Raw genomic sequence first — 12,296 nt, forward strand, 5'->3', positions numbered from 1 at the left:
ATAATTCATAGGCATTTCTTGACGTCTACTAATGTTACCAATTCTTTGACATTCATCACAAGATAGGACAAACTTACGAGCATCCTTGAAGAGAGTAGGCCAATAAAAACCGGATTGCAAGACCTTATGTGCAGTTCTATCTCCAGCGTGGTGCCCTCCATAAGCTTCGGAGTGACACTTGCGTAGGATATGTTCCTGTTCATGCTCAGGTACACAACGTCTAATAACACCATCCACTCCTTCTTTATAAAGATGTGGGTCATCCCAAAAGTAATGTCTCAAATCATAGAAAAACTTTTTCTTTTGCTGGTATGTGAAACTAGGTGGTATAAATTTAGCAACAATGTAATTAGCATAATCAGCATACCATGGAGCAGTACCAGAAGCATTTATGACATTCAGTTGTCCATCAGGAAAGCTATCATCAATAGGTAGTGGGTCATCAAGAACATTTTCTAACCTAGACAAGTTGTCTGCAACGGGGTTCTCATCTCCCTTTCTATCAATAATATGCAAATCAAATTCTTGTAACAAGAGAGCCCATCTAATAAGTCTAGGTTTAGCATCTTTCTTTTCCATAAGATATTTAATAGCAGCATGATCAGTGTGAATAGTTACTTTAGAATCAACAATATAAGGTCTGAACTTATCACAAGCAAATACAACTGCTAAGAATTCTTTTTCAGTAGTAGCATAATTTCTCTGAGCACTGTCTAGAGTTTTACTAGCATATTGAATAACATTTAATTTCTTATCAACTCTTTGTCCTAGAACAACACCTACAACATAATCACTGGCATCTCACATAATTTCGAAGGGTAAATTCCAGTCAGGTGGCTGAACAATAGGTGTAGAGATCAATGCTTTCTTAAGTATTTCAAATGCTTCTACACAATCATCATCAAAGACAAATGGTATATCCTTTTGTAATAGATTAGTCAGAGGCCGAGAAATTTTTGAGAAGTCCTTAATGAACCTCCTATAAAAACTGGCATGACCAAGGAAACTTCTTATACCTTTGATGTCCTTGGGACATGGCATCTTTTCGATAGCATCAACTTTAGCTTTATCAACTTCAATGCCTCTTTCAGAAATTTTATGCCCCAAGACAATGCCTTCATTAACCATAAAGTGGCACTTTTCCCAATTCAAGACAAGGTTAGTGTCTTCACATCTCTACAAAACTCGATCAAGGTTGCTCAACCAATCATCAAAAGGGGATCCATAAACGGAGAAATCATCCATGAAAACCTCACAAATCTTTTCACAAAAATAAGAGAATATAGCCATCATGCATCTTTGAAAGGTAGCAGGTGCATTACATAAACCAAAAGGCATACGTCTATAAGCAAAAGTACTGAAAGGGCAAGTAAAAGTGGTCTTTGCTTGATCATCAGCTGACACAGGTATTTGAGAGAAACCAGAATAACCATCTAGAAAGCAAAAATGTGTATGTTTGGATAATCTTTCTATCATTTGATCAATAAATGGCAAGGGGTAATGATCTTTTTTAGTAGCTTTATTTAATTTGCGGAAATCAATTACCATCCTATAACCTGTAATAATTCTTTACGGAATCAATTCATCTTTATCATTAGGAACGATAGTAATACCTCCCTTCTTAGGGACACAATGGACAGGACTTACCCACTGACTATCAGCAACGGGATAAATTATACCTGCCTCAAGGAGCTTTAGTATTTCCTTTCTTACCACTTCTTTCATCTTAGGATTCAGCCGTCGTTGATGATCAATAACTCGTTTGGCGTCTTTCTCCAAATTTATTTTGTGTTGACATAGAGTGGGACTAATGCCCTTAAGATCATCAAGAGTATATCCAATAGCAGCACGGTGCTTCTTCAGAGTTTTCAATAATTTCTCTTCTTCATGCTCTGAAAGGTTAGCACTAATAATAACAAGATATCTTCTTTTCATCCAGATAAGCATATTTAAGAGTATCAGGCAAAGGTTTAAGCTCAAACACGGGATCACCCTTGGGTGGAGGAGGATCCCCTAGGATTTCAACAGGCACGTTGTGTTTCAGAATAGGTCCCTGTTTAAAGAATACTTCATCTATTTCCCTTCTTTCATGCATAAACATATCATTTTCATGGTCTAGCAAATATTGTTTTAAAGGATCACTAGGAGGCATGGCAATAGAAGCAAGACCAATAATTTCATCCTTACTAGGAAATTCCTCTTCACGGTGTTGTCTACGAAATTTAGAAAAATTAAACTCATGAGACATATCACCCAAACCAATAGTAACAACATCCTTTTTGCAGTCTATCTTAGCATTAACAGTGTTCAAGAAGGGTCTACCAAATATAATGGGACAAAAGCTATCTTGTGGGGAACCAAGGACAAGAAAATCAGTAGGATATTTAGCTTTCCCACACAAGACCTCAACATCTCTAACAATCCCAATTGGTGAAATAGTATCTCTATTAGCAAGCTTAATGGTGACATCAATATCTTCTAACTCAGCGGGTGCAATATCAAGCATAATTTCTTTGTATAAGGAAATAGGTATTGCACTAGAACTAGCACCCATATCACATAAGCCATGATAACAATGATCTCCTATTTTAACAGAAATAACATGCATGCCTACCACAGGTCTATGTTTATCTTTAGCACCAGGTTTAGCAATTCTAGCAATTTCATCACAGAAGTAAATAACATGCCCAGCGATATTATCAGCCAAGATATCTTTAACAATAGAAATATTAGGTTCAACTTTAACTTGCTCAGGAGGTGTATAAGTTCTAAGATTAGTTTTACGAACCACAGTTGAAGCTTTAGCATGATCCTTTATTCTAACAGGGAAATGTGGTTTCTCAACATAAGCAGTAGGAACAATAGGATCATTGTAAGTGATAGTCTTTTCTTCAACTTTAATAGGTGCAACTACTTTTACTTCTATGGGAGGATTATATTTAAACCAGTTCTCCATAGGAAGATCAACATGAGCAGCAAAAGATTCACAAAAAGAAGCTACTATCTCAGAGTCAAGTCCATATTTAGTGCTAAATTTACGGAAGACATCGGTATCCATAAAAGATTTAACACAATCAAACTTAGGTGTTATACCTGACTCCTTACCTTCGTCGAGATCCCAATCTTCAGAGTTGCGTTTAATATTCTTTCCAATAAATCCCATTTGAATTCAATAGTCTTCATCATAAAGGAACCAGTACAAGAAGTATCGAGCATGGAGCGATTATTGTCAGAAAGTCGAGCATAAAATTTTTGAATAATCATTTCTCTTGAGAGCTCATGATTGGGGCATGAATATAACATTGACTTAAGCCTCCCCCAAGCTTGAGCGATGCTTTCTCCTTCGCGAGGCCAAAAATTATATATATAATTACGATCACGATGAACAAGATGCATAGGATAAAACTTCTGATGAAATTCCAATTTCAATCGCTTATAGTCCCATGATCCCATACCATCACATAGCCTATACCATGTCAATGCATCTCCCTTCAAAGATAAAGGGAAGACCTTCTTCTTGATAACATCATCAGGCATACCTGCAAGCTTAAATAATCCACAAACTTCATCCACATAGATTAGGTGTAAATCGGGATGCAATGTTCCATCTCCTGCAAAAGGATTAGCTAGCAGTTTCTCTATCATACCCGAAGGAATTTCAAAGTAGATATTTTCATTTTTAGTAAGTTCAGTAGGTTGAGGAGCAACTCTTTGCTCTACTAGTCGAGGTGAAGATACCCCGAACAAGCCCCTCAAAGGATTACTTTCCATAGTAACAAGTGACAATAAATTTCAGACCACTATATAAATTTTTTCTTACCAAATTCCACCTACCAAAGGCGCTTCACTCCCCGGCAACGGCGCCAGAAAAGAGTCTTGATGACCCACAAGTATAGGGGATCTATCGTAGTCCTTTCGATAAGTAAGAGTGTTGAACCCAACGAGGAGCAGAAGGAAATGATAAGCGGTTTTCAGCAAGGTATTCTCTGCAAGCACTGAAATTATAGGTAACAGATAGTTTTGTGATAGGGTAATTTGTGACGAGCAACAAGTAACAAAAGTAAATAAAGTGCAGCAAGATGGCCCAATCCTTTTTGTAGCAAAGGACAAGCCTGGAAAAACTCTTATATAGAGAAAAGCGCTCCCGAGGACACATGGGAATTATCGTCAAGCTAGTTTTCATCACGTTCATATGATTCGCGTTCGGTACTTTGATAATTTGATATGTGGGTGGACCGGTGCTTGGGTGCTGTCCTTACTTGGACAAGCATCCCACTTACGATTAACTCCTATTGCAAGCATCCGCAACTACAAAAGAAGTATTAAGGTAAACCTAACCATAGCATGAAACATATGGATCCAAATCAGCCCCTTACGAAGCAACGCATAAACTAGGGTTTAAGCTTCTGTCACTCTAGCAACCCATCATCTACTTATTACTTCCCAATGCCTTCCTCTAGGCCCAAACAATGGTGAAGTGTCATGTAGTCAACGTTCACATAACACCACTAGAGGAGAGACAACATACATCTCATCAAAATATCGAACGAATACCAAATTCACATGACTACTACTAGCAAGACATCTCCCATGTCCTCAGGAACAAACGTAACTACTCACAAAGCATATTCATGTTCATAATCAGAGGGGTATTAATATGCATAATGGATCTGAACATATGATCTTCCACCAAATAAACCAACTAGCATCAACTACAAGGAGTAATCAACACTACTAGCAACCTACAGGTACCAATCTCAGACTTAGAGACAAGAATTGGATACAAGAGATGAACTAGGGTTTGAGAGGAGATGGTGCTGGTGAATATGTTGATGGAGATTGGCCCCCTCCCGATGAGAGGAGCGTTGGTGATGACGATGGCGATGATTTCCCCCTCCCGAAGGGAAGTGTCCCGTGCAGAACAGCTCCGCCAGAGCCCTAGATTGGTTCCGCCAAGGTTCCGCCTCGTGGCGGCGGAGTCTCGTCCCGAAAGCTTGCTTATGATTTTTCCTCGGACGAAAGACTTTTTATAGCAGAAGATGGGCACCAGAGGGCCACCAGGGGGCCCACAAGGCAGGGGCGCGCCCCCCACCCTTGTGGCCAGGGTGTGGGCCCCCTCTGGTATTTCTTCCGCTCAATATTTTTTATTAATTCCCAAAATGACTTTCGTGGAGTTTCAGGACTTTTGGAGTTGCGCAGAATAGGTCTCTAATATTTGCTCCTTTTCCAGCCAAGAATTCGAGCTGCCGGCATTCTCCCTATTTATGTAAACCTTGTAAAATAAGAGAGAATAGGCATAAGTATTGTGACATAATGTGTAATAACAGCCCATAATGCAATAAATATCGATATAAAAGCATGATGCAAAATGGACGTATCAAAGGTAAAATTACCTCATCAAGTTCTACTTTCCTCCCACTCACTTCTTTCGAGAGAAACTCCTTCTCTAGAAGGATCCACTCTTAGAAACAAAGATCTTTCCTTCAGATCTGTGATAGAAGGTGTACCCAACAGTTTCTTTTGGGTATCCTATGAAGACGCACTTCTCCAATTTGGGTTTGAGCTTATCAGGCTGAAACTTTTTCACATAAGCATCGCAACCCCAAACTTTAAGAAATGACAGCTTAGGTTTCTTGCTAAACCACAGTTCATATGGTGTCGTCTCAACGGATTTTTAGACGGTGCCCTATTTAACGTGAATGCAGCTGTCTCTAATGCATAACCCCAAAATGATAGTGGTAAATCGGTAAGAGACATCATAGATCTCACCATATCTAATAAAGTACGGTTACGACGTTCGGACACACCATTACGCTGTGGTGTTCAGGTGGCGTGAGTTGCGAAACTATTCCACATTGTTTCAAATGAAGGCCAAACTCATAACTTGAATATTCGCCTATGCAATCAGATCATAGAAACTTTATTTTCCTGTTACGATGATTCTCAACTTCACTCTGAAATTCTTTGAACTTTTCAAATGTTTGAGACTTGTGTTTCATTAAGTAGATATACCCATATCTGCTCAAATCATCTGTGAAGGTCATAAAATAATGATACCCGCCGCGAGCCTCAACACTCATCGGACTGCATACATCGGTATGTATTATTTCCAATAAGTCAGTGGCTCGCTCCATTGTTCCGGAGAACGGAGTCTTAGTCATCCTTCCCATGAGGCATGGTTCGCAAGCATCAAGTGATTCATAATCAAGTGATTCAAAAAGCCCACCAGCATGGAGTTTCTTCATGCGCTTTACACCAATATGACCTAAACGACAGTGCCACAAATAAGTTGCACTATCATTATTAACCTTGCATCTTTTGGCTTCAATATTATGAATATGTGTATCACTACAATCGAGATTCAATAAACCAGTCACCTTGGGTGTATGACCACAAAAGGTTTTATTCATGTAAACAGAATAACAATTATTCTTTGACTTAAATGAATAACCGCATTGCAATAAACATGATCCAATCATATTATGCTCAACGCAAACACCAAATAACATTTATTCTAGGTTCAACACTAATCCCAAAGGTAAAGGGAGTGTGCGATGGTGATCTTATCAACCTTGGAATCACTTCCAACACACATCGTCACCTTGCCCTCAACTAGTCTCTGTTCATTTTATAACTCCTGTTTCAAGTTACTAATCATAGCAACTGAACTAGTATCAAATACCCAGGGGCTTCTATGAATACTAGTAAAGTACACGTCAATAACATGTATATCATATATACTTTTGTTCACTTTGCCATGCTTCTTATCCGCCAAGTATTTGGGGCAGTTTCGCTTCCAGTGACCATTTCCTTTGCAGTAGAAGCACTCAGTTTCAGGCTTGGGTCTAGCTTTGGGCTTCTTCATGGGAGTGGCAACTTGCTTGTCATTCTTCTTGAAGTTCCCTTTCTTTCCCTTGCCCTTTTACTTGAAACTAGCGGTCTTGTCAACCATCAACACTTGATGCTTTTCTTGATTTCTACCTTCGCCGATTTCAGCATCGCGAAGAGATTGGGGAATCGTTTTCGTCATCCCTTGCATATTATAGTTCCTCACGAAGTTCCAGTAACTTGGTGATAGTGACTAGAGAACTCTGTCAATCACTAACTTATCTGGAATATTAACTCCCACTTGATTCAAGTCATTGTAGTACTCAGACATTCTGAGCACATGCTCACCGGTTGAGCTATTCTCCTCCATCTTGTAGGCAAAAATACTTGTGAGAGGTCTCATACCTCTTGACTCGGGCATGAGTCTGAAATACCAATTTCAACTCTTGGAACATCTCATATGCTCCATGGAGTTTCAAAACATTTTTTAAGTCCCGGTTCTAAGCCGTAAAGCATGGTGCACTAAACTATCAAGTAGTCATCATACCGAGCTTGTCAAACGTTCATAACATCTGCATTTGCTCCTGCAATAGTTCTGTCACCTAGCGGTGCATCAAGGACATAATTCTTCTATGCAGCAATGAGGATAATCCTCAGATCACGTACCTAATCCGCATCATTGCTACTATCAACTTTCAACTTACTTTTCTCTAGGAACATATCATAAATAAAACGGGGAAGCTATACGCGAGCAATGAAGGAAATATGCCCTAGAGGCAATAATAAAGTTGTTATTTTATATTTCCTTATATCATGATAAATGTTTATTATTCATGCTAGAATTGTATTGACCGGAAACTTGATACATGTGTGAATACATAGACAAAACAAAGTGTCCCTAGTATGCCTCTACTTGACTAGCTCGTTAATCAAAGATGGTTAAGTTTCCTAACCATAGATATGTGTTGTCATTTGATGAACGGGATCACATCATTAGGAGAATGATGTGATGGCGAAGACCCATCCGTTAGCTTAGCACTATGATCGTTTAGTTTATTGCTATTGCTTTCTTCATGACTTATACATGTTCCTATGACTATGAGATTATGCAACTCCCGAATACCGGAGGAACACTTAGTGTGCTATCAAACGTCACAACATAACTGGGTGATTATAAAGATGCTCTACAGGTGTCTCCGATGGTGTTTGTTGAGTTGGCATAGATCAAGATTAGGATTTGTCACTCCGATTGTCGGAGAGGTATCTCTAGGCCCTCTCGGTAATGCACATCACTATAAGCCTTGCAAGCATTGTGACTACTGAGTTAGTTGCGGGATGATGCATTACGAAACGAGTAAAGAGACTTGCCAGTAACGAGATTGAACTAGGCATGGTGATACCGACGATCGAATCTCGGGCAAGTAACATACCGATGACAAAGGGAACAACGTATGTTGTTATGCGGTTTGACCGATAAAGATCTTCGTAGAATATGTAGGAGCCAATATGAGCATCCAGGTTCCACTATTAGTTATTGACCGGAGATGTGTATCAATCATGTCAACATAGTTCTCGAACCCATAGGGTCCGCACGCTTAATGTTCGATGACGATCGGTATTATGAGTTTACGTGTTTTGATGCACCGAAGGTAGTTCGGAGTCCCGGATGTGATCACAGACATGAAGTGGAGTCTCGAAATGGTCGATACATGAAGATTGATATATTGGAAGGTTATGTTTGGACACCAGAAAGGTTTCGAATGAGTTCGGGCATATACCGGAGTACCGGGGGGTTACCGGAACCCCCTGGGGGCTAAATGGGCCTACATGGGCTTTAGTGGGAGAGAGAGGAGGCGGCCAAGAGGTGGGGGGGCGCCCCCCAAGCCCAATCTGAATTGGGAAGGGGGCCGGGCCCCCTTTCCTTCCTCTCCTCTTCCCCTTCCTCCCCCCTCCTATTAGGACTAGGAAAGGGGGGAAACCTACTCCTAGTAGGAGTAGGAATCCCCCCCTTGGGGTGCAGCATGAGGGCCGGCCGGCCCCCTCTGAGGGAGTCCTGGATTAGGGGGTCCTCGGACTGCCGGACTATATACTGTGGCCGGACTATTGGACTATGAAGATACAAGATTGAAGACTTCGTCCCGTGTCCGGATGGGACTCTCCTTTGCGTGGAAGGCAAGCTTGGCAATTCGGATCTGTAGATCTCCTCCCTTGTAACCGACTCTGTGTAACCCTAGCCCCCTCCGGTGTCTATATAAACCGGAGGGTTTAGTCCGTAGGACAACAACAATCATAACCATAGGCTAGCTTCTAGGGTTTAGCCTCTACGATCTCGTGGTAGATCAACTCTTGTAATACTCATATCATCAAGATCAATCAAGCAGGAAGTAGGGTATTACCTCCATCGAGAGGGCCCAAACCTGGGTAAACATTGTGTCCCCCGTCTCCTGTTACCATCCGCCTTAGACGCACAGTTCGGGACCCCCTACCCGACATCCGCTGATTTTGACACCGACATTGGTGCTTTCATTGAGAGTTCCACTGTGCCGTCGCGATAAAGGCTTGATGGCTCCTTCGATCATCGACAACGATGCGATCCAGGGCGAGGCTTTCCCCCCGGACAGATCTTCGTATTCGGCGGCTTCGTACCGCGGGCCAACTCACTTGGCCATCTGGAGCAGATCGAGAGCTACGCCCCTGGCCATCAGGTCAGGTTTGGAAACTTGAACTATACTGCCGACATCCGCGAAGACTTGATCTTCGACGGATTCGAGCCCATGTCAGGTGCGCTGCACAGTCACGACGAGCAGGACTTAGCTCTGCCGTCGGACAGTGTTCGGGAGATCGCACCTGCAGCTACTCCGGCCCTCAATCCGGAGCAGATCATGCCGTCCAAGGACGGGTGGATAGACCCCGCCACGGAGGCCGCGCACGCAGCGGCGATAGAGCCGAACACTGACTTCACCTCCTATGAGACCCGTGTTGCCGGACACTTGGATTCGTCCCCGGTCACGGGCTCCAAACCGCCTGCATCCGTGCCTATCGAATCTGATTGGGCACCGATCATGGAGTTTTCCTCCGCGGATATCTTTCAGCACTCACCATTGGGCGACGTGCTAAACTCATTAAGGTCTCTCTCCTTGTCAGGAGACCCTTGGCCGAACTATGTCCGGCTAGAGTGGGATGCGGACGACGAAGAAATTCGCTCCCCACCCACCACCCACTTAGTAGCCACTGTCGACGATTTAACCGACATGCTAGATTTCGGCTCCGAAGACATCGACGGTATGGACGACGATGCAGGAGACGAACAGGAACCACCACCCACAGGGCGCTGGACCGCCACCTCATCATATGATATATACATGGTGGACACGCCCAAAGAAGGCGATGGCGATAAGACAACGGAGGATAATCCCTCCAAGAAGCAATCCAAGCACCGGCGTCAGCGGCGCCGCTCTAAGTCCCGCCATAGCAAAAGCAGCGATACCGACACAAGAGACAATAACGCTCCGGATAGTGCCGAAGACGAAGAAAATCCCCTCCAGCCACACCTCGAGCGGGAGGATGGACAAGCTAGCCCTCAGGAACAGGCAGCAGACGGAGAATCAGAGGATGGCAGTTACATGCCTCTCTCCGAAGACAAGGTGAGCCTCAGCGACGAAGAATTTATCGTGCCTGAGGATCCCGTCGAGCAGGAGCGCTTCAACAACTTCGAGCTGATCAAGATCTGCTAGCGGATAGATGGACTGAGGTCCTGGCGGCCGAGGAATATGAACTTGAGCGCCCAACCAAGAGTTACCCAAAGCGTAGGTTGCTACCCCAACTCGAGGAGGAAGCATTAAACCCTACACTACCAGCGTATGATGCGGCTGATTGGCCACCCCGTGGCCGAGACCGAATGGCATATCAACCCGAAGTCCAGCCCACACCCCGTCGCCAGTCAAACAAAAACACCAAGGCCCGGGGCAACACGCAGGACCTGCGACACGTATTGGAAAACAAAGCAGGACATACAAGATCGATCTACGGATCACGGGGGCGTGCCCTAACGCGTGACGATGATCGTCACGCCGGATATACTAAAAGCAAATCCGGCCGTGTTGAATACAGCAGACAAGACTCGTATGAGCTGCGTCGCGACATAGCCCGACACAGAGGTGCCGCACACCCCCCATGCTTCACAGATGAAGTAATGGATCACGAATTCCCAGAAGGGTTTAAACCCGTAAACATTGAATATGATGGTACTACAGACCCCGCGGTATGGATAGAGGACTTCTTCCTCCACATTCACATGGCCCGCGGGGAAGATCTACACGCCATCAAGTATCTCCCGCTAAAAATCAAAGGGATGGCTTGGCATTGGCTGAATAGCTTGCCGGCAAACTCCATCGGAAGTTGGGAGAACCTGGCAGACGCATTCCTGGACAATTTCCAGGGCACTTATGTGCGACCACCGGATGCTGACGATTTAAGTCACATAACACAACAGCCCGGAGAGTCAGCCAGGAAATTCTGGACTCGTTTCCTAACTAAAAAGAACCAAATTGTCGACTGTCCGCATGCCGAAGCCCTAGCAGCCTTTAAACATAACATCCGTGACGAGTGGCTCGCCCGACATCTCGGCCAAGAGAAGCCAAAATCCATGGCAGCCCTCACGACACTTATGACCCGCTTTTGTGCGGGCGGAGATAGCTGGTTGGCTCGTAGAAACAACACAACAAGCAAACCTGGCACATTAGAGGCCAGGGATAGCAACGACAAACCACGACGCAACAAACACAAGCGCCGCAAATATGGTGAAAACGCCGAAGATACGACAGTTAATGCCGGGTTTAGTGGCTCAAAGTCCGGCCAGCGGAAAGGGCCACTCAAAAATAACAATTCGGGTCCATCCAGTCTGGACCGCATACTCGATCGCCAATGCCAAATTCATGGCACCCCAGGAACGCCAGCCACCCATACCAACAGAGAATGCTGGGTCTTCAAACAAGCCGGCAGGGCAGGCGCCAAAAACAGAGAAGGGGGGTCTCAAAGCGATGATGGCGACGAAGAGCCCAGATCACCGAACACAGGAGGGCAAAAGAAATTTCCCCCGCAAATCCAAACGGTGAATGTGGTAAACAACACCCAAATTCCCAACCCGGACCGGATACGCACCCTTAGGGATGCCGACTTAACGGAACTAGTCGTCCCACAATATAAACTAGGGCCGGTCACCTTCAACCGCACGGATCGTCCGGTTAACGCTAATCAGGGCAATCCAGCCGCACTAGTCCTCGACTCAATAATTGACGGGTTCCACCTCACACGAGTCCTTATGGACGGAGGCAGCAGTCTAAACCTGCTTTACCAGGACACAGTGCGCAAGATGGGCATCGATCATTCGGTGATCAAACCCACTAAAGCCACTTTCAGAGGCATTATACCAGGTGTGGAAGCCAGCTGTACAGGCTCCATCGCCCTTG

This window comes from Triticum aestivum, chromosome 4D (assembly GCF_018294505.1).
Source record: "Triticum aestivum cultivar Chinese Spring chromosome 4D, IWGSC CS RefSeq v2.1, whole genome shotgun sequence".
Classification (NCBI taxonomy): Eukaryota; Viridiplantae; Streptophyta; class Magnoliopsida; order Poales; family Poaceae; genus Triticum; species Triticum aestivum.